This window comes from Homalodisca vitripennis, chromosome 4, assembly GCF_021130785.1.
Source record: "Homalodisca vitripennis isolate AUS2020 chromosome 4, UT_GWSS_2.1, whole genome shotgun sequence".
NCBI classification, from domain to species: domain Eukaryota; kingdom Metazoa; phylum Arthropoda; class Insecta; order Hemiptera; family Cicadellidae; genus Homalodisca; species Homalodisca vitripennis.
The window spans coordinates 119,204,290-119,226,028 of NC_060210.1; positions in this window are offsets into that span (position 1 = coordinate 119,204,290).

The window sequence follows — 21,739 nt, forward strand, 5'->3', positions numbered from 1 at the left end:
TCAAGATTGACTGTTTGTAGAGTCCTTTCATTTACACCAGGGTTGAAAACGTAGTGATCTATCCATGGTTCAATATCTCATTGAACGTCTTTTTTGTTTGTACTACTCCTGGTTTCTTTTTTTCTATACGGATCCAGGAAGCTGTAGATATACCTAACTTTTTGGTGTTTATGATGGAAGAAGCAGCTTGATCAAAGTCAAGGAACTGTTCAGCCATCTCTACAACTTTGAATGGTCTTTCGTGGCGGGATGTGATTATAGCACGCTTAACATCGTCAGGCGTTTCAGCTTGTACACGCTTCCAACGTTTTTCAATGATTGCAAAATTTTCTATCAGCTGGAGAAAAAACTATGTCCCACAACAAGAAACTTGTGGTTAATTTGGTCAAATAAGTCCAGGGAAATCAAATACATATACATGAACACCATCATTCTGTTCTTTATCTGGCCGCAGCAATTATCACTCCAAATTGTTAACTGACGCTTATTAGTCAAGTTCATGTTGTTTATTACTCTGAACAAACAAGACGCCATTTGGTTTCCACCACGAGACGATTGGCCTTCATGCCAAAGGCACATAATACCATCACTGGTGTCAGTCCACGTGAATGCCAAAATTGTAGCATGATAACTGACGTGCATAATACATGTCTGAATGTGTTAATTTCGGGATTGGGAATACTTTTTGAAGATCAATTACAACAGTGCAAGTATTACTGGTAGGAGAGGCGGAACTGATACTGTCAGACGTCATTGATGTATAAGCTGATTCACTTTTACGATGGTGTTGTTCTTGTTCAATCTTCGCTTGTCTAACAACGACTGGGTCTTTACTAGTCATTTCGAGTTTTAGGCGGTCACATTTTTTACATGTATCAACACGAGGTTTCCTAAATTTTAGATTTGGAAAATCATTTCTTAAAAACTATGGAATAGAAATTGTATGAGATTTTAATATTAGGAAATTTTTCCATAAACGCCTTGTATAGGCGATACAGATTGAGATCTTGGCTCAGGTATTCATAATCAGATCGGTTTCTGTTGTAGTGGCTAGGTTCAGATTGGTATGGATTTAATATGGTCCTTGACCAAAATTTCTATCAGCCAGAGTGTATTTGAAAGTTTTCAATCCTCCCCTGGTATCCTTCACAACAGTATTGCCCATTTTTTTATTTGCCACAAGATTTTGTACTCTTTTGGATGACTTAATTCCAAATATAGCCATAAAATGTGTTTTTACATACCCGGATATGGTGTCCTTTCCCATTTGGCACGATGTAACTCACAGTATTTTGACGTCGGCTTTCTGTTGGGGTATCATATTTACCATGTCGCCTCCTCTCGGAACTGGGAGAATCTCTATCAGCCCAAGCAAGTATGTGTTCTGTCCGTTCTTGTCAAGCTCATGGATCTTTTAAATAACTTCATTTTGTAGTCATCAGATAATTCCAATTCACTGCATTTGTACTTGCATTTGCACTTTTCCTGAAAGTAATAAAATTGCTTAGGAAATAGTATGGTTAAATGGGTAATAAGATTGACATAAGTTTTATATAGGATAATGTTAATTAAATTATTATACGAAAAGAATAAAACATTGGTTTTGGATTCAGTTCAGAATTTTATCTACGGCTTAACGATTATGAGTTTTACCTTAGGCCTACTCTAATCTTAAAATATAGGCTACCGTTATCCGTTAGTTTGTAGTAGTGGGGCTAAATGAGATACGGGATAACAGCAGCCATACTGTTAAATTATACACTATTATTTTACTTTACACAAAGTTCAAGTAGCCTACCTACTCCTGGATTTTAGAAATAAATTCCGTAAAAATATAACTTATGTTAGGTTATGTTGCTAAAAAATTATTGTAGTATTTATTCATTAACTATAACTACAAACAACAAAACTTACTCAAAATAATATAATATTGTTTAAGTTACAATCAAATTAATTGAAAAAACAACTTTAGCTTACTAAATTAAACCTACCTGTGTAAAAGGTGGATCTTTTGCAGACACTTCTTTGTAACCTTTCTCTTTGCTTCGAATAATGTATGGCTTTTCCACTTATTCTTGCTTTCCGTTGTTTAATTTTAAAAGATTCATTATCCTTAGGAGTTTCACTAAACGCTTTTAACTTTTGATTATCCATATTTACAGCATAATACAATATACTTTTTTATTTATTACACAACTCACAGTACTCACAGCTGCTTAAAATGGTTGCCGGCACTTAGCTCCAATAGCACTGAAGGCCAGCTGGAGTTGCCACCGGCACCATCTGTGATCATTGATTGCAACTAACAGAAACATAGTTGGCACATAGCTCCTTTAGATATGGAATCACGTTGGAACATAGACTACTTTAATTAGAAAAAACTATTTTTGGAAATTTTTGGCACTTAGCTCCATTTGAACGGAAAGGCTTCATTTGTAAACATATTCATACATACAAACATATTTATATATAAGTAAATACTTATAATTATTAAATGTAATTATATACTTATAAACATTGTGTACGGTAGTTGTTGAAATATGCCGAAATATAAAATACCCATGTAAAAACAAACATCATTATAAATGTCCTAATCATTCTAAAACTCTTGAATGTTGTTCTATCATTCATAATAACTGAGGTATAAATAACCATCCCTTTGCCAAGCTTTGGACGATCGGTATCGTGAATCTCTCAAGAGTCGGCTATACTGTAAACTTACAGAACACAATTATGGAAGATGTCTCATTTTAAAGTTTGGAAAATATTTTTCATGTTGAATTTGTAGTCCTGATAACTTGTTATAATACAGAACAAGTATAAAGTTTCATTTAAGTTACAATCCGCGTGAAAATTCAGGTATTCAAAGTAAAAAACGGACATTTTGTAATAAACCAGGACCAAACAAAAACTGTTGGTGGTAAAAAAAATGTGAAATTTTACTGTACACGAGCTTTAGAGAGAATAAAAAATATGACAAAAAAAGTCTTCCACCATATTAATTTCTTACACTATATTAAGATTAAAAATATATAATATCCTTAAGTTATAAATTAATAAAATATGTCACTCCCTGAAGCTAAAAATCATGCCCATAGTGTACAATTACAAAGTTTTATGTTCAGGCGATTTTATTTGTGTTGATTATGGAATTGCCTACATTTTCTTCCTTAAATTACTAGGTACTAACTTTATTAATTATTAATATTTCTACTTGATGTATTCAGGTAATTTTACCATGAAAACTGTGTTCTTATTTTCAGTTGTACCACAGTTAAACAGTATTGATATTTCTGTATATATTGTTATTTACTTTTATGATGTGCAAATGAATATAGACCGAAATAGTTATATAAACTTGGTAGCACATTCTAAAATTAACATTTACAAGTAAATGAACTAATTGCGCAGGTAAATATTAAAATACTGAGATAAATAGAGTACACAGTAACTACCCAATTTAAAATAGTTTATTAAATTCTATGCGATTTTAAAACACTCCCGATTATTAGAAGAATGATTACGGCTTTTTCTTTAATTCTTAAAGTATGTAGACTGAGTGACAGCCTTTTTTCAGCGCAAAGAATGGTCGATTACACAAAATTTAAAAGCGTGTGTTAAGAACTTTAGAACATACAATGCTTTTTGTGTAGAAGAAAAATTTATTTGTGATTTTAATAATTTTTTAAGTGGCAATAATTGTCGATATTAAGCCGTCTCTGAAGTAAATAGCAAATATTGCCAAGAGAGATTACAACTTATTAGTAAACTGAAATATTTATATTGGATGATAGTAAGCAAAACCTATCAATCGAGGAGGTGGAACATTTAATTTTAGTCTATCTGTCTTAACACACAGGGTATCCGAAAACGAACTGATCTTTAACTTGAAAGTTTGCATCAAGCTTAATTTCCTTATAGTTCGATAATTGTGTATGTCACTCCATGGAATTTTACTGAGCGTTAGCAAATATTTTTACATTGGTCTTATTGGAAAGCATGGTGGGAACGAGATAATAGCAGAATAAATAAATTTGTAAACAAACTGAGAACAACCATATGAGATGTAAACGTGTGACATCAGTATTCATAGATTTAAAAAAATGTAGAAAGTCTATGTTAAAAGTTGGTGACAAGATTTCATTTCAGCGCACCCTTGCGTTGTAGTACCCTCCCTAGCTCACCGGAACACTTCTTATTTGTACACTGCTGTTAAACCTAACTTAGATAAAAAAAAAGTGAATGCACCATGTGGCAAAATATCTCGAGAAAGATTTTAACTGTAGATCTGCAAATTTTGTGTGAAAATTCATTTCTACATAGATGAAAATTTTCTAAGGTGGTTCTTGCCTTTACCATGGAAATTGCCTGAGCGCCATTGAAGCTTAGTGGGTGACACAGTTTTTTTCTTTTCTGCCTAGAGAATGTAAAAATTTTATTTCTGCATGAATATCTGTCTGCCTAACCGTTCACAGAACAAGTTGGAAATTAAATTTTGCCTTGAACCTCAGCGAAGCCTGTTACGCGACATGCTGCGTGGCGTAATCCTAGCTTTTTACCATTACTGTTATTTGTATACAAACTATTGTAGTCCAGAAACCGATGTGCTTGTAGTCCAATCTGCACTGTATAAGCACACAGCACGGTTATGCTTGAAACCAATAGAAACATCCCCCCTATGAAGGAATTGATCGTCAGCAGCACTATTTTAGAAGAAGGTCGAAATGGGAGGGTATCAAAGGGGTTAAAAATGTGAAATGATAAATTATTTCCTTAACACCTTAGAAACAAATCGTCAGACGTCTAAAAAATGAAGATTCAGCGTTAACTAACCTTGTATAGATCCTTACAGTGGCGACTTTCAGGCTCTTTATCTAGTTATCTGACGGCGATGTAACTAAAAGACTTTCAGTTCTAAGTGTCACAAGTTAAGGCAAGTATAAACTGGAAAAAATATCGAGTTATATTTTTAACTCGTTTGACATTCAATGTGAGAGTTAAGTTTAGCTCCAGTTTAACTTCCTCTTCTAGCATCTGAAATCTGGCTCTGAATAGATAAAAAGTTGGCGACGAAGAAGTTAAAATCGAACTCCTTTCGTCGTGTTTACACCAGACTCCTAGATTACAAAATCAAGTGTAATCTAGGTGAAGAGGTGTTCTCATTGTCTCATCAGCTGCACAATTGAGTGTACTACGATGTTTTGTACATGAACCCAAATCACGGGGGAGCAATTGAAGTTTCTACACATACCGTAGGAAGGGTTTATTCAATGTGAATGTCGTGTTTACCGACAGTTTATCTGCCGCTTACTGCAGCGTCTGATTTTGTCTTGATTCATATGTTTCACTTATACGAGTATACAGTAAAACAGTGCCGGGACGCTGTTTTTTTTTCGCTTTCTAGCATTATGACGTCACCGCTCCTGCCACTATAGCGTATTACTGGTACGAGTTTTAAATTTCTAGACGTTTGCTATATACATGTTAACATGTTTCCGCAATACAAGATTTGACTTTGACTATGCTTGATCGATTTGGTCGCTCAGTAAAGATAGCACACATTACCTAGGCTTGATTACAACATTAGATGTAGTATAGGATATTCTGTTTAGGAAAAACCAAATATTATCAATATATAGAGTGTCAGGTAATAACTATCCAACATTTTACCAGTTTATGCTATTGGTCAAGACAAATAATTTGCCATATAACGTATAATCCTACCTTCCTTAGTTATCTGTCTGTCCGTAAGGGTGTTAAAAAAATTTATAACAGTGTGGAATAAAACGTTGTACGTTTAATGGTCTAAACAGGCAACATATTTTGAAAATGTCTCAGTAACATCGTTACATTGAACAACATATGGTTTTTTATAAAAGGTTATTAGGCTTTACATTAAAGGTCAATCATTAAAGGTTATTAGGCATTACATTTTTGAAAGACACCAATTTTGTCGTTGTCCCGAAATTACTTAGAAATCCTTTCTCTGAGATTTGGACTGGTTAGGCATGATCTATTTAAATAGACCATTACACATGATCTATTTAAAGCATCCAAAACTTTGGAGTTAAACTATTTGAAAAAACCCCATACAGACAGACAGACAGAAAACTAAGCAAGATGGGCCTATACATTATATGACAACTGTGACAGTCTCTGACAAGTCGGTGACAGCGTCAGACTCCAGATGCTGCACTAAAAGGGAGGTGAACTGGAGCTAAACTCAACATTCACAATGAATAAGTACCACCACAGCTACGTTATGTGTAGATAACTCGGTTGCTTCAACGTCCATATAGACCGTGTCAAAAACATCGTAGTGCATTCAAGTGTCCACCTGATGAGACAATGAGAATTCCTCTTAACCTACATTACTCTATAGTTTTATCTCTTGTAGTCTAGGTCTCTCTGATATCGAAACGATGTAAAGAGTTCGTATTGAGCTTTTTCGTCACCGACTTTTTCTGGGGTCTCTTCAGACGCAGTCTGTGACATCATCATATTTAAAACGCTGGATTAGGGGGAAGGTGAACTGGAGCTCAACTCAACTATTCACAAAAATGTTGTGTTTGGCGTATAGTATAGTCTAGTAAAATATTGGTCATAAATTAAGGGACACCAATTTTTCAAAACACCCAGAACAGCCCAAGGGTTATGAGTAGTAGTTCATGAATTAATCGTGTAATCTGCAATTCTCAAATAAACAGGTATAACAGAAATGTTAGCAGAAGGCACATTGTCAACAAGCTTGAGTTATTATAATGTTCATTAAGCATCCAAACTCCTTTTAAAAAGTTTTAATTCTGAAGTATATACTTGTATGAATGTTAATAGATGATTTAAAAAAACATTGTCATCCAAATGGCAGTTTTAGCAATACTAGTTGTCCTAAAATCATCGACACCCCTCTATACATTAAATGAAAAAAATTGAAATATTTACTTATTACATAATAATATTACAATACCATAATGATACTTGAAGTAATAAATATTTAATCAAACTTCATTCATGTGAAGGTAATAAATTTGAAGTCTTATGCAAAAGTCTACTGAAGAGCCTTCACGCATGTCGCGAAGACCAGATGAAGTAACTTTGCATTGCATGATGTTCCAGTAAAGGTATTAGCATTATTTCTCAATAGACCTTTACTGTACGATAAACGTGAGAATCTACATTTGGCACCCAGGCACAGCGGATTAGATTTCTCTCCAGCATTGTTTTGAATAAACTAATCATCTAAAAGTTCTTTATCTATTCTGATAAAATATCATTCCTTTCAATGTTCTCATGCACGATACCTGCCCGATTAGTAAATAAAAATAGCCTACTAATTTTTTCATGCCTGATAAATAATAATTAAACATAAAACATAAATAAATAGAAAGGTGTTTTACCAACGTTACATCTCTTCTATATTGTTAAAATTCCACAGTTATACCTAGCTTGATTCTCTAAAAAACTAATTAGTAAAATAATTCAAAGACTGAAAGTTCTGCTTATTCACATATAAATCAGTATAACGAGTTGTTTTTATTTTACCCAATTAGTCTATATGGCGAATCTAAGGATCAGCTCCAGTAAGATTTTGTCTTTGTCAATGGATTTCATACCAGGACGATGTCAAATTTTAATGAGTATCTTAAAATGACGTAAATGACAGCTTACGTCCAAATGACAAATATATCGTTTGCCTTTTTAGAGGGATGAAGCTAGAGAAGTAGAGAGATCAATTTAATCGTATTCAACTCTTCGTTGCATAGATCTATAATATCTGACCTCCCATGTCGACGAGATGATGAAGGCAGTGAATGCGTCTGTCAGTGATCAGCTGACTACTGCAGTGTAAACAGCTGAGAGGCAGCTATTAGCTATTAGTTTGTTTATCGGCCACACACACATACTGCCTCGCCTTGTCTCTAGTTTGTTTGCTTTAACGATCGATCCCCCTGCAAACACTAACAAACATAATATCCCCGTCCTGCAAGCAAGGAACAATCATAACCGATCGGAGTTTATAAAAAGTGAGGCTATTTTATGGCCTCTCGATACGATCTTCAGATAATTCTGTAGTTACAGGCCTTCACAATTGCGGACGAAGGTTACTTGAGAATCCAACCGTAAATGATGAAACTGCAAAGTATGCCATGGACGGTACTTCGATCACTATTACAGAAGGCAGCGTAATAGGTATCAGATGATCTTTGAAGCGGCGTATATGACGAGTTGAGAACATCGAGTGTCTTTGATGACCTAGAGCGCGCCATCTTATCTGGTTCTCTGAACACGGGTTCGCATCTTCACTCTTGACTGATTAACTTTTTTGATTGAAGTGGGTAAACTAAAAATAGACCATTATATACACAACGTCAAATAAGATACCTCTCTTTTTCTACGATAACGTGCCTCTCTTTTTCTCATCATGCCAAAGTTAGATTTTAACACAGAATCGAACAAATACACAACTATTCCGTGTTTATTTTTAGCACAAGAGGGATACTACGTGACATCCATTGGCGAATTGGGAAGGTCATCCTTACTGCAGTTATGGACAAGTAGTTGATGTCGACTCGAAGATTAGTTATGTTCCCAATGACTTAATTTGCACTTAAAATAAAGGTGTATTTTCACTTTGGAGTCTAATTTCTTTAATTTGTTTAACCTTTACGTGACCGTTGGTAGTGAATGTGCGTATGAATAGCAACAGTTTAGTTATTACTAACATTGCTGGTCTCCAAAGGCTCGAATTTAAAAACGTTTAATAACAAATAGAGACGTGGGTAAATAATTTTTTAATTTGTTTTGTTAAGACGACAAATCTGACCTAAACTTAATTAGGATTATGATACTACATAAGTATTAACATTAATGGTAAATACGCAATTTAATGTACACTAGAAAGCTAGAAACACTCACTGTGTCATTCATTGGCCGTCGTAGTAGTACTTCACAAAAAGTTCGAACACGTAACCTTATATAGGTCTTAAAATGAGCTCTTTTATTTTAGGGGGTTTTACGGAGGTACGAAAATACAAAGTGAGATATCTAAGGAGTGACGTTCGATAGTCCTTCGAATTCCCATGACATACTATGTACAGTGACAACGCCTGGGTTCATTTTTTCCTGCCTGGATTCCAAGCACATTTCGGGCACGTTGAACCCATTTTCTTTCTCTTCTTTTTATCTTTATGTCTTACTTTCTTAATATACTGTCTTCCTAACTGATGACTAGGATAGATTTCAATCGTCGAAATGCGTTACTCATTTTGTAATGATATATTATAACGATGGCAAATGTCCGAAATCGTATTATCGTTTCAAACCTTCCCTAATCCATAATACACTTTAAAAAGAGAATTTAAGGTGTTCTAAACGTATATTACAATAACAATTAGAACTATAACAAAGAAAGGGCAAATCACAACGGACCTATAGTTTAATTGGATACAGTAAAATGAATTCCATCTCTAAACAAAAGCTTTAGTTCGGTAGCGCTGTCTGCGCATTATCGAATAGAATTAGGTTTACCGAACAAAGTTTCTACCGCACAATCCCCCTATAGATGCAAGGTCTCTTTAAATTGGCAATGGCTATACTGAATATCCAGCCATAAATTCTGAGAGCAAATGTGTTATGTTAATATGACTCTAGAGTTGTGGTATATAACGCTAACACTTTAGATCCTAAGTGGCAGAAACACTAGGTTTGAGCTGGGGACGAATGTGTTATGAATATTTTAATGCAGTTTTCAAAAACACATAATTTGACAAGCAGAAAGTCGGCACGTCCTGGAGAGTTTTATCGCAATATGATTGAACGTTGGTATCTAATGTCCAACATATGGAGTTTAATAGGCATCTAATGTCCAAAACATACTTTTTAATCCAGAAGCCAAGGGGCAACAAGCATTGTATAAATACACAACCCGGTTTTAACAAATCGATAGAGGAATTTCCCTACGAAAGAAACTATTGTCACACACGCTAGTTTTGGTGAGATGTCGAAGTGGAAGGGTATTAAAAGGGTTAAAATATTAAATGCATTATTGTTATACCCTAGCACACATTTAACACTGACCGTCACACACATAAATAAATGCTAAATCAGTGTCAGCTAACCTGAACTTGGCGATTTCCAGTCTCGGTCGGTCACTTTTAGGTGTATTCAGCTAAGGAATATTTGATTTTTAAAAATCATGGGTTTTTCAATTGTAACATGTTTGATCCCTTCCCAGTTCTACCCACCCTCACCAAACCTGACGATCTATTTCTTTCTTACGAAAAAGTCCTTTGTTGGTTTTAAGAAAAAACTGTTGTGTGCGTATACAATTCAAATATCCTATCGGTTCCTAAACCATTGGCGTATATAAGGGGGGAGGGTTCAGGGTCGTAAGCCTCCCCCCTCAAAATGTTGAGACAGTCATTAAAATTGCACCCAGTAATTTGTTTTAAGGTAGAATACATTTATTAGGTCTTAAAGCTCAACCATTTCCCTGAAGAGGATTCCCGAACTCATACTATTGGAGTATATTTTATACACTTCCTAAACCACAAAGTGCGTCACCCCCTCTTTCCCCCGAAATAATTGTCTATATACGCCACTGTCCTAAACTGTAGATGTCATCAATCTTTTCCGATATTATAAACTAGACTATTACACCGCTGATTATTGCCATTATTCCATCCGAATTAACTGACAAACTGAATATTTTCCTTTACGCCACGAATTGGTTTTGCCCACTAGAATTGTATGACTGTTAAAAATTGTAGTCCTCACAGAAAAATGCCGATGCTACCCCCCGGCCTGACTGGCGACTGCAGGAAGTCGCCTCATCTGGTCTGAGGTAGCTAATTAAAGCATTCGCCGACGTCTCATTAAGGTCTAATGAGGAACAGGGCGGAGGGTTGCTATTGAACCATAACTCAGAGGAGCGAGGGAAGCTGTCGATATGATGCCATCAGTCTCTCCCTGAGGCCTGGGTCTCAGTTCTCTATATTGCAGGCTAGAAACTAATTAGAAAACATGCCGAATATCTGGTCTCTGAGCAGACTGGGTGAGCGTGGAAGAGAGAGCCTGATGGACTGAAAACCCCTCGAAATACGTTGTCCACAAAAGGTCTTCATTAGCAACCAATAACTATGATAGTTTACTGTTGATAGTGTATAAGTTTTTATGGTTCGTACTGTTTTACAAGAATAGAACAATGCTTGGGTTGGAATCTATCATCTACGTCAGGTGTTAAAAAAGTTGATGTGTGTGTGTGTGTGTGTGTGTGTGTGTGTGTGTGTGTGTGTGTGTGTGTGTGTGTGTGTGTGTGTGTGTGTGTGTGTGTGTGTTGTATCTGGAGAAGAGGATGAATTTCAATATCTGAAATGTGGTATACTACGAAATTGTGACGACTCGATGAAGTATGAATGGAATTCTATCTGATATTATCTCGGTCTGGAAGCAGTTCAACTAAGCTATATGTGCTGACAATCCTAATCGGACAGTTAGAGACAGAACCCAGCCTAAAAATCTGAACACTGTGCTCTAAAATTGAGTCTAGACGAACAAAGGCGGTATATCAATATACAATGCATTTGTTCGTCTAAACCCAATTTAATTCAAATTCAAATTTTTTATTCAAGAATAACCATTTGTTTACATTGCACTTCTTTTTTATCACCTCTAGCTCCTAATCAACCATACATTGACATGGTCTCTGTCAATTACCACATACACACCACATAGACCATCAGACCTGACGAACATAATATACAGTGACCCCAGTAGAAGGAAAACAAACAATATTATGATATTTCAACATGCCAATTGGTTGAACATAACCAGGATTACGACACATCTATCGTATATATAGATGTGTAATCTGTCTTATATTAACTAATATAAGTAACTATTATAACAACTAATAAAAATCTCTTGTAAACAATTGTAAAAAGTCTAATTATAATAGAACATTGCATGTATTTGATTGATCATATATTGATTTAGGAATGATACATTTGCAATAATTCTACCATCCAAGACCGAAACTAGGAACCAAAAACAACACAAACCTAGACGTGTCGCTGAAGGTAATACTAGGCCTGTTGCGATAGGCCTATATACAATACCTGTACTGTACTGAGAACGATTCATAATCAAGACTTCCAGTGATACTTTTGTACAATGTTCTGTTTCATGTGCTAGGGAACGGTTCAGCGAGCTGGCGGACTCCGACCGGCTGGCGGACCCGCTCGTCTAATTATGACACAGAAGATAAATTAGAACGCTCTTTCTATTATAAGCATGTTTACAAATATTATAGATGTCTCTGAGAAAAAAATTAGACGTCAGTTAAATCTGGCTTTGTTCATTGCCTCCTTGTTTGATGTATACGTTGGGTATTTAGCTTGACTACATCACAGCTAGCTAGAATCTTACTGTCAAAAGCTACAGCCACTTGTATAAGATTAAATATGTCAGTTAGTTTGTTACCCTACGTAACAAATTAGATAGCTTCAAACACATTTTTAAGTGAATAACAATTGTGGGTAAGTAATTGCTTGCAGAAGATGTTCTGTTTAGTATACTATCAGAGTAATCAGATCCTTTTACTCATTTCTTGAGGATTATTCATAAATTTTCTAAACATATATGTCATTTTATAAATTTATCTTTAATGCGTAACATTAAAAAAAATTAGTCTACCTCCCCCAAATGCAATGTGATTTAAGGCCTGAGAATACCTCAAAGATCATGTTATACCCCTAAGCATAGGCGTCGCATCGGGTGGTGGCAGGGGGAATTTGGAATATTTTTTAAGTGTTCAATATTTTGCAAACTATTTCCAAATTGAATAACATAATATTGTAATAGAAATGCCCAGAACAACTTAATCAATCCTAATAGTACAAGGAGTCGCTAAAATTAGTGTCAAGCAAAAGCCCAAAGATAGAGCAACCCTAAAAGTACTCAAATAACCTAAAACATTTTGTTCGAATGTTTTACTTTTCAAGTTATTAAGGTTTATGTTTTTTTTTACTAAACTCTTAACTGTTATAACGTATTTTGGCTATAGCCATGTACATAGTTAAGGTAACATGTTTATTTTTCCAAAACTACCTGAATGTTAGTATATGTATGTGACGGATACAAATTGTCATCATGTATCTATCCATGGTATTTTGAATAGTCATTGAACGCGAATTCTTCACCAATTTCAAAATCCTCAAAAGCAAATTAAAAATAAAACTCTTATAATTTTTTCACAGTTATCATTTTGTTTAAACGTGTACATTTTGTAAGCTCTTTGCCCAAAAATAATGGCAGTACTATCCTAAGCACATCATACCTCAAATGCCACTCAAAACGCATAGAGCCAAAAATTTCAGTTTTTTGGAATATTAGAAAATCATATAATACGTAATAAATCGTGATTGCTATCATTATTATTATTCACATGTTTTAGTTGTCAAATACAAGTATTAGTTCTGTGTGTCAACACAGAACAATAAATGAGTAAATGTATTAAACTATACAAATACAGTTTTCGTTTAAGCAATACTATGAACTTTAACATTAAAAAAACCTGGTGTTACAATCAACACTACACACAGTTGGAATATAAATACTCTACAAAGATAAAATTCTTAAATTTTAGTAGTTTGTTTTATCTGATAGCTTGACTATCTACAATATTTTCAAACCAGCAATTTATTTGTAACAAAGGTTACACCGTTATGTAAATCATCCATAACTTTAAAAAACATTGCTAATCTTTTCTGTCCATCAACTTTATGTTAATGCATCAGATGTAAAAGATATAATAAAAATTGCACTTAACTTACTTGGATAATCAACTGCTACAGTGGAACGCTTATTTTCAACTCTTCTGAGACTGAGAACTACCTGAAAAAAAACAATGAAAGAAGAAAGGTTAAATGCTCTTGCCGTTATGATAATCGAATAAGGATAAGTTTGTTAAGAGGATGGAGAGTGATAAAATGGATGAGTCGAACTTTTTGATAACAAAAAGGGAAAAAGATACTTCTTAATTAAATGAGTTAGGGACTCGTATATTTTAGACTCATTATATTAGAATGTTAAGAGTTGTATGCGAATACAAGATTCTTTTTATGTAATTCGAAATGTTTCTTTCTTGATATTTCATATCTATTAACCACAAAATTTGTTTACATGAAAATCAATAGATCTATATAATGTGCTGTATTTCGTTCCTTTAAATGAGCAGCCTTAATACTAATTTAAAAATAATTTTTTAACTAGTAGAGTAATTGAATTTTGAGTTTAGTTCCAGTTCTTCTTCCTTTTATTGCAGCATCTGATATCTGAAGACTTGGTTGCTCCACCGTGCTTAGAGATCGTGTCTATCACATAGTATTGCACTCAGTTGTGCACGTGATGAGACAATGATACTAACACTTCTCCTATTTATAGGTGCCTCTGATGTCGAAACGATGTAAATGCTTCGTTTTGAGCTTCTTCGTCGTCGACTTTCTTCGGATCTCTTCAGACGAGTATGGCTCCATATTCCACAAATCAGGTCTGAGACAACGTCAGATACCAGACGCTGGAATAAAAGGAAGGCGAACTGGAGCTGAACTCAAAATTCAATTGGATCAACCCTTCCTGCCTTAGTTACGTTATGTGTAGTGGAATAGGTTTAGTTTTTGTGTTCAGCTATGATAGATTAGTCAGTATATTAATAAAAAGGTACGTAATGTTGCATCTGGACATATTTTTGCAAGAATAATCTTGTCCTTTCAAAGTGTCAGAATGTTAATATGCTTTACGTACCTCCCTCTCCAATGTTGGTCACGGTACGCATATGCCCTACTTAGGATGTCTAAGCTTTAGGATGTCTCAATCAAAGAATGGTGGTAGCACTCTTCGGAGGTCAATGCTTTGGCCATGAACGGCATTTATCGGCTCTTTACTTTTGACTCTCCCCTCATAAAATGGACCGCCCAGGACCTTAACTCCAATAATTATCACAGTTCCAAAAAAAAGCCGAAAGACAATGACTAGGGGTGAAAGGTCACGGGGCTGCGCGGGGGGTCGCAGGGGATCGCGGCACAGGGGGCACCTTCTAACATCTGAACCAACAAATAACCTCGCCGCGCCGTGCCGCCCCAGAAACAATAAAATGTCCGCTATTCTCAGAAGGAAGAAAGTCACCACCCCCGCCGACCCTGGCCCAAGAGGCTTGTCAGTCTTCGGAAACATATTTTTCTTGCTCAGTCAGATTCTGAAACCCTGCAGCTGTATTTCCTAATTTTGAGAAAACGGAAGTGAGCTCTAGAAACTTAATTGAATTCGGACAAAACAAAAACTCGGGGCTTCTCAACACTTGCTTTTTTCTACACGAGAAACTATAAGTAAAATATAGAAAGCATTAGGCTATATTTGCAATACTGAGCATAAATAACTATTGTACTTTATTTATTGCAAGCATTATGTTTGCAATGCTGAACATAAACAACTGTGTACTTAATTTATTGTAAGCGTTACGTTCGTAATGGTGAACATAAATAAATATTGTGCTTCATTTATTGCAAGCATTATGTTTGCAATGCTGAACATAAAAAATTATTGTACTTCATTTATTGTAAGCTAATGAAGATGGAAGTATTTAACTAGAAGATTTAATAAATATACTGCCAGTATTAGAATTTTGTGTTAGAAGTGATGAAAAGTTGTTAACGCCATTAACTTAACTTGTAGTACTATGATTTCATGTATGTAGCAACGCGCGCCAGTATTCATTCATTGATAATGTATAACAATAGTCTATTGTTATCCTGTCGGCCACAGAGAGAGAAACGTGTAAATGATTTCTATTATGCCAAATTGTACTTTTCAAACAAGTTTAACTCTATGAAAATTGTTATCTATACGAATTTTAACACACAGGGAAATTGCAAACTGTCAGGTTACGTTTTGTTGTAAATTTGCTTGGGGGTCGGAAAATCACAAAACAAAATAATTATGCGTAAATACGTTAATATACTGTCTGTCTATATTCTTGGTGAAAACAAATCTTAATTCCCAAAAATTACAAGTTACGGCTTCATAATTTTGCATGGACATTTTCTTATCAACTCCATACTTAGGACATTAATGAACCGGTGGAGTATATCAATGATGCTAAAAGCTATCGTTCTATAATCATCCAATTAATTTACACTGAGTAAAAACTTCGAAAGGTTTAATCCGTCTAAATGTACCCCAGTTCTCGTACTTTACTAGATTTGCATGATGGATGGTTCCAAAAAGTGGCCAGGAGATGTTATTTACCAAGATTTTTGACAAAAAGATATTTGATTTGACAAAATAAGGCGAGAGTATTATTGTAAAACTTGAGCCGTGTGGACTATGATAGAAATGTATGCTTGATTAAGAAGTTATACGGCGAATAGAAGATTTGTATGCCACAATCAGAAGTACCTCAAGGACCACCCTTGGCCCTAATAATGATAATCTTTTCATAAATTGAACAGTCCACAGTATTAATGCTAAGTGTATGCAGAATCCAGCGTTGTCAGATATCAATAAAACTGATATAGCAGTCAAATATACATCAAGTAAAATCAAAGCGGCTGTTTGAGCTTTTCATATTATACATTTAAAACGATCAATGTTTTGAAACAGTATTATTCTGTTATCACTCGTGGAGCGAAAAATTTCTGTATTTCTGTGTTTCTGTAAGCACGGTGTTTCGGAAACAACATGACGTATGGACTTCACAGTTTGCATACAGATTCATTTCTATATAGGTAACGTCGAGTTCGATGATGGTACAAGTCACTCTGTGGGATTTGGCTGAGCGTTAGCAAATATATTTACATTGGTTGGACTTATGGGTAATCATGGTGGCAATGAAAAATAGGAGAATAAATTAATTAGTAATCAAACTAACTAAACTCATATTAAGTTTTTATTTATAGACTAAAACGAAAAGGAAATAATAGTGTAGAAAGTTAATGTAAATAGTCGGTAACAATATATACACCTAGTTTCAGCGCACTTTTGTGTCGTAGTAGCCTCCCTAGCTCACCGGAACTTTTATTAGTTGAACACTGCTATGAAACCTACTTAATGAAAATTATCAGTGTATCAGGTGGCAAGATATTTCGTGGACTATTTATCTGTAGACCTTAAGCTTTACATGAAACTCTATAGGCAAGAATAATTTTCATGGCGGCGTATGTCTAACCAACGAATTTGGCTGAGCGTTATTAAACTCAGTAGACTCTCTTTATTGTCTGCCACAGGGATGTTAAAATGTCTTTTCTGTACGATTGTCTGTCTCTCTATCTGTCCGTAGGACATTTCGAGAATGAGTTGAGCCACAGATTTGAAACTTTGCATGCAACCTTACGGAAGCGACCCTTGGTATTTGATACTACCTTGTACAGTTAGACTTTAAAAAACAAAGGACATGAAAAAGTACAACGCTGGGAAACAGTCAGGAAAGTAAAGTGTTTCAGCTATGAGCAAATATAAGCCGGTTTCCAAAACGAGTTACTTGTAGGAGCATTACAAAGATGTTGACGAAGTCGAGAGAGAATCTACCAGTTTACATCACGTGTGACAGTGTGACAAGGCGCTTGAGTAGGGTGTCTGTAATATATGTGTAGTATGGCTCAAGTGACAGGGACCCTCTATATCCAGGACTATCAGGACTATATATGTCTGCATAGTCCTGTTCTATGACCGGTGGGAGGACTAGTGTTGACTATCGACATATGTACTCGTATATATCGATGGTGTAGTGTAGGAGATCGATAATCAATGCCCAAAAGAGTTGACTTACCTAAACCCAACTATAAGCTCGAATTAAAACACTGATCATATCTCCCAGTTTTAAACTGTCATTGTCATTTACAATGAATTTCGCGTTCTTTTTGTACACACCAAACGTTAATTTAAATGTTGCTACATATTAACAATAGAAACGTGTTGGTAGTCTATAAGTTATTAATATGTGAGCCTGCATCTATAAAATATACGAATTTAGATCAATTCCAGCTCTAAATGTAACTTACTAAAATATTTGTCAGTTTATAAAGAAACACACGCGTAGTGTCATTGTTGATGCAGTTTTAACTGTACATGTTTTATCAAATAGCCTACTAAGTATAAGTACCTAATATACTAAGTATAGAAAAGATAGTGTTACAGTTTACATTTAAAGAGCCTTATACAGCACATCTTGGTTCACTTTTGACAGAAGTCGGCCTACCTATCTGCGATATATATTTTCTTGATCGGAAAAATAGACAAATACAAGTATGGAACAAATTATACTAAGAATAAATAAATTGTAATGGCCAAAACTATAAACCTGTTGACGTATTTTCACAGTCAAACTCAACATTGGCGTCGGAAATATAATTCACACGAACCAAAGGTACTCATAAAGGTGCAAAACCTGCGAAATTAAGTGCGAAACCTCGAGTAACTCCTAGTTAAAGTTTTGTTCTTCCTTTGATATGATTTATTAACTTTAAGGAAATTTGAGGAATAAAGGAAACTCTAGTTCCTCGTGATAGATTTGTACATTTATTGATAGCCAGAAGCTCTGTATTGTCAATCTAACCCTGAATACGTCAGAGGGAATCCCTAGAGGGTTTGTTCACACACGGTATTTCATGCACCCTTAGACAATGCCGGATAGAATGAGCCCATCAATATTGTGACGCCTCCCCATCAATGGCCAGTGAATGGTTGCACCATGAGCCAGGTGAGAGGGTGGGAGATACAATATGGCGGTAGTCTCACCTGAGTGACGCGGTTGGTCCTATTACACCTAACCCACCCCCCTCCACCTCTACACACCTGACAGGTAAAGTCAGGTATAGACACCAGAGGATGGAGGAGCTGTCAGGCGTCCATGGCATAAAGCTCGTCAAAACCGACATAAACCAAAAAGAATAACAAACTAAACAGACAAAGTCATAATCAATATCGCCAACAAATTCAAAACAAACAATTAAATTGTTTAATGAGTTTTCTCCAATTTCAATATCTTAGATTTATAAACTGTTATATAAAAAAAAAATACAATATAGTAACGGCACTCTGAAGTCATTATGTAACTGGTAACAATAAAAATTAGCAAACCTAGAAAACAGTAGGTAAGTTTAAAAATAACTACTTTAGCCTTGGAGTCGAAAATCTTGTTCAAAAAGTTACAATTATATATTCCCCCCTTCTCTTTTCTTTGTTTTATTTCTTTTTTCATGTACTAATGAATTAATCCCTCACCTGAAGAAGAGGATGGATATCAATCCTCGAAACGTTGTGTAAAATATAACTATGGTAAATGTCCGAAATTCTATTATCCTTTCAAACTTTCCACTGTCAGTAAAAACTTTAAACAAAGAATCATATGTTGCTGATAACAAATATCACTAATTTCAAACTACAAACATTTATATTGCAGATCCCAGATAGTAATTGGAATCGGTCAAAATTTAATAAAATCTCTGAAATTAGCGTAGGTACAATTTATGTTTTAAAATTGACATGAAAGTTATTGAAAATTTCCAAAAGGAGATATTAAACGCAATACATTTTATAACTAGTAGGGTACCTCAATGAACGATATAATCTTCCCAGAACTGAGCGAGCCTATCGAATTGAAACCTATCTTTAAGAGAGGGGGTTGTTTGGGAATGGAAAACTATAGCCCAATTTCAATCTTTCCATTAATTTCTAAACTATTCAAACAAGTCAACCTCGAGAAAAATGTGAGCTACATTCAAAAGTCGTATTAGCTTTGAATATATATAAATCAGTTTATCATTAATTGACTCTTTAAATTAATTTAAGCAAAAAGAAAAGATCGTTATGAGATCATTTGTAGATCACACAAAAGACTCTGATTGTGTAATAAACAAAATTCTTTAGAAAAACTCGAAACTTTCAAACTTGAGAAGAAGTATTCTTAAGAGATTATTATTCCTCTTTAGTCTATAGGCCTCTCAGTTTAGAGATCTCAGTATCAGTCCAAATTTTAAATTATGTTCAACATGAATTAAATTAACAATGAACTAATATTCAAGACTATTCTTTTTGAGTTACATGCACCCACCTAGGTTACCCATCTTGCTGTACCACTTAAGTTGTAAGACTTTTACATTTACATATTCTTATCGAGGTTTTAATACGAAAATTCAAACCTCACAACCTACAAAGATTATATATTTAATTTTTTTAATAAAACTAGATTCTGTCTGGACAGCTGTAGCTTCTGCAGGAAACAACTCTGTTTCCTAGGTGCTATGGCTTTAAAAAGTAAGATTTTGGCTCACACTAAGTAGTTATGTATTTAAATATTACAGTACGGTTCGTTACTATTTTGTAAAGTAAACAATGTTGGTACTAAATCGTCTTTTAGATACGAACAGAAAGCAAGAATTTAAGTTCATTAGCGTATGAAAATAGAATAATAAATGTTGCCTTTCATCATGTTGCAAGTAGTAATTTAGAGTAATGGTTACAAACAATGCTTTTCGCTATTATAATACAAAAATGGAGCAATTTTACATACTATACGTATGGCACGCAATACAGCCGGTTTCAAACGAAAAGGTATATTAAATGCCAAATAAGGGTAATGTTGTGACTGGAACTTTAAGTGTCTGTAAATCTCGAGATGCGGAATTTCCGGGGTTACTGGGGTATTACAGGGGCTGGGATTTCCTCACTTCCTTTCATCAGTCCAGGTGTCCACTTCTGGGTAGTCTGGGGGATTGGCAGCGGCTATGGAAGAGGGTGGAGAGGGGAATTCCCAGCTGGAAAGTCCTCACCCCGCCACCTACCAGCCTTGCTGTATATCTTCGTGTCTCCTCCGTTGACAGAATCCTGCGATAGCTTTGTCTGAACCACGGAACCGGCCAGCGCTACATAGCCTAGTACATTCGAGAGCCAGGAGATGAATGTTGACCGTGCTGCTCTCTAGGGCCGCACACTCCTCCCTGAACAGGAAACAATCAGTAGTTTCATTTCCTGGCTGGACCTCTGGAGATTAAGATTTACCCCATAAGAACCACTTTTAAATTCACAAATACTTTTACGTTGGTTCGTTTTTTTGTATAGTACATATATACTCTTTGAATATTTAACCAATAAAGTACAAAACATTTAAGGTTTTTTCTGAATTACTAATAAAGATAAAAAACAAAAAAAGACTTTAGACGTGTAGCCTATAATCATATCCTTAAAATGAACAATGTCCCATAATTCTACTACTGAAATAAACATCCCGAAATACTAGTTTTTAACACCAGTAGTAACAAAAGTGGTTTGTTTTCGAGGGCAAAATCGCGCCTTATGAAATAAGCGAAGCCGATTAAGCACCTAAAGATACTTTTGTTACGTGTGGTGAAAACTGTTTTTATCATACGGAAAACAAAATTAAAACGCTCACATTTTATTTAATCTGTATTACTTACGTAATAACCAACATAGTAATACTGTCAAGTTTACATATTAAAACATGTATTTATATTAACGTTTAGATTTCCCATAGTGACTAGTCCATTAAAACCGTTGTAGTGTTCAGTAACAATTAGAATTAATTATCAGAATAATATTTTAATGCTTGTGGTTGAACTGTAGGTTAAACTACAGATATTATATATAGGCCTACTACAGATATATAAATACAGTACACCTTAGTAAATGTATTAGCCTTTAGAGGCGATTGATCAACAACTAGATTATA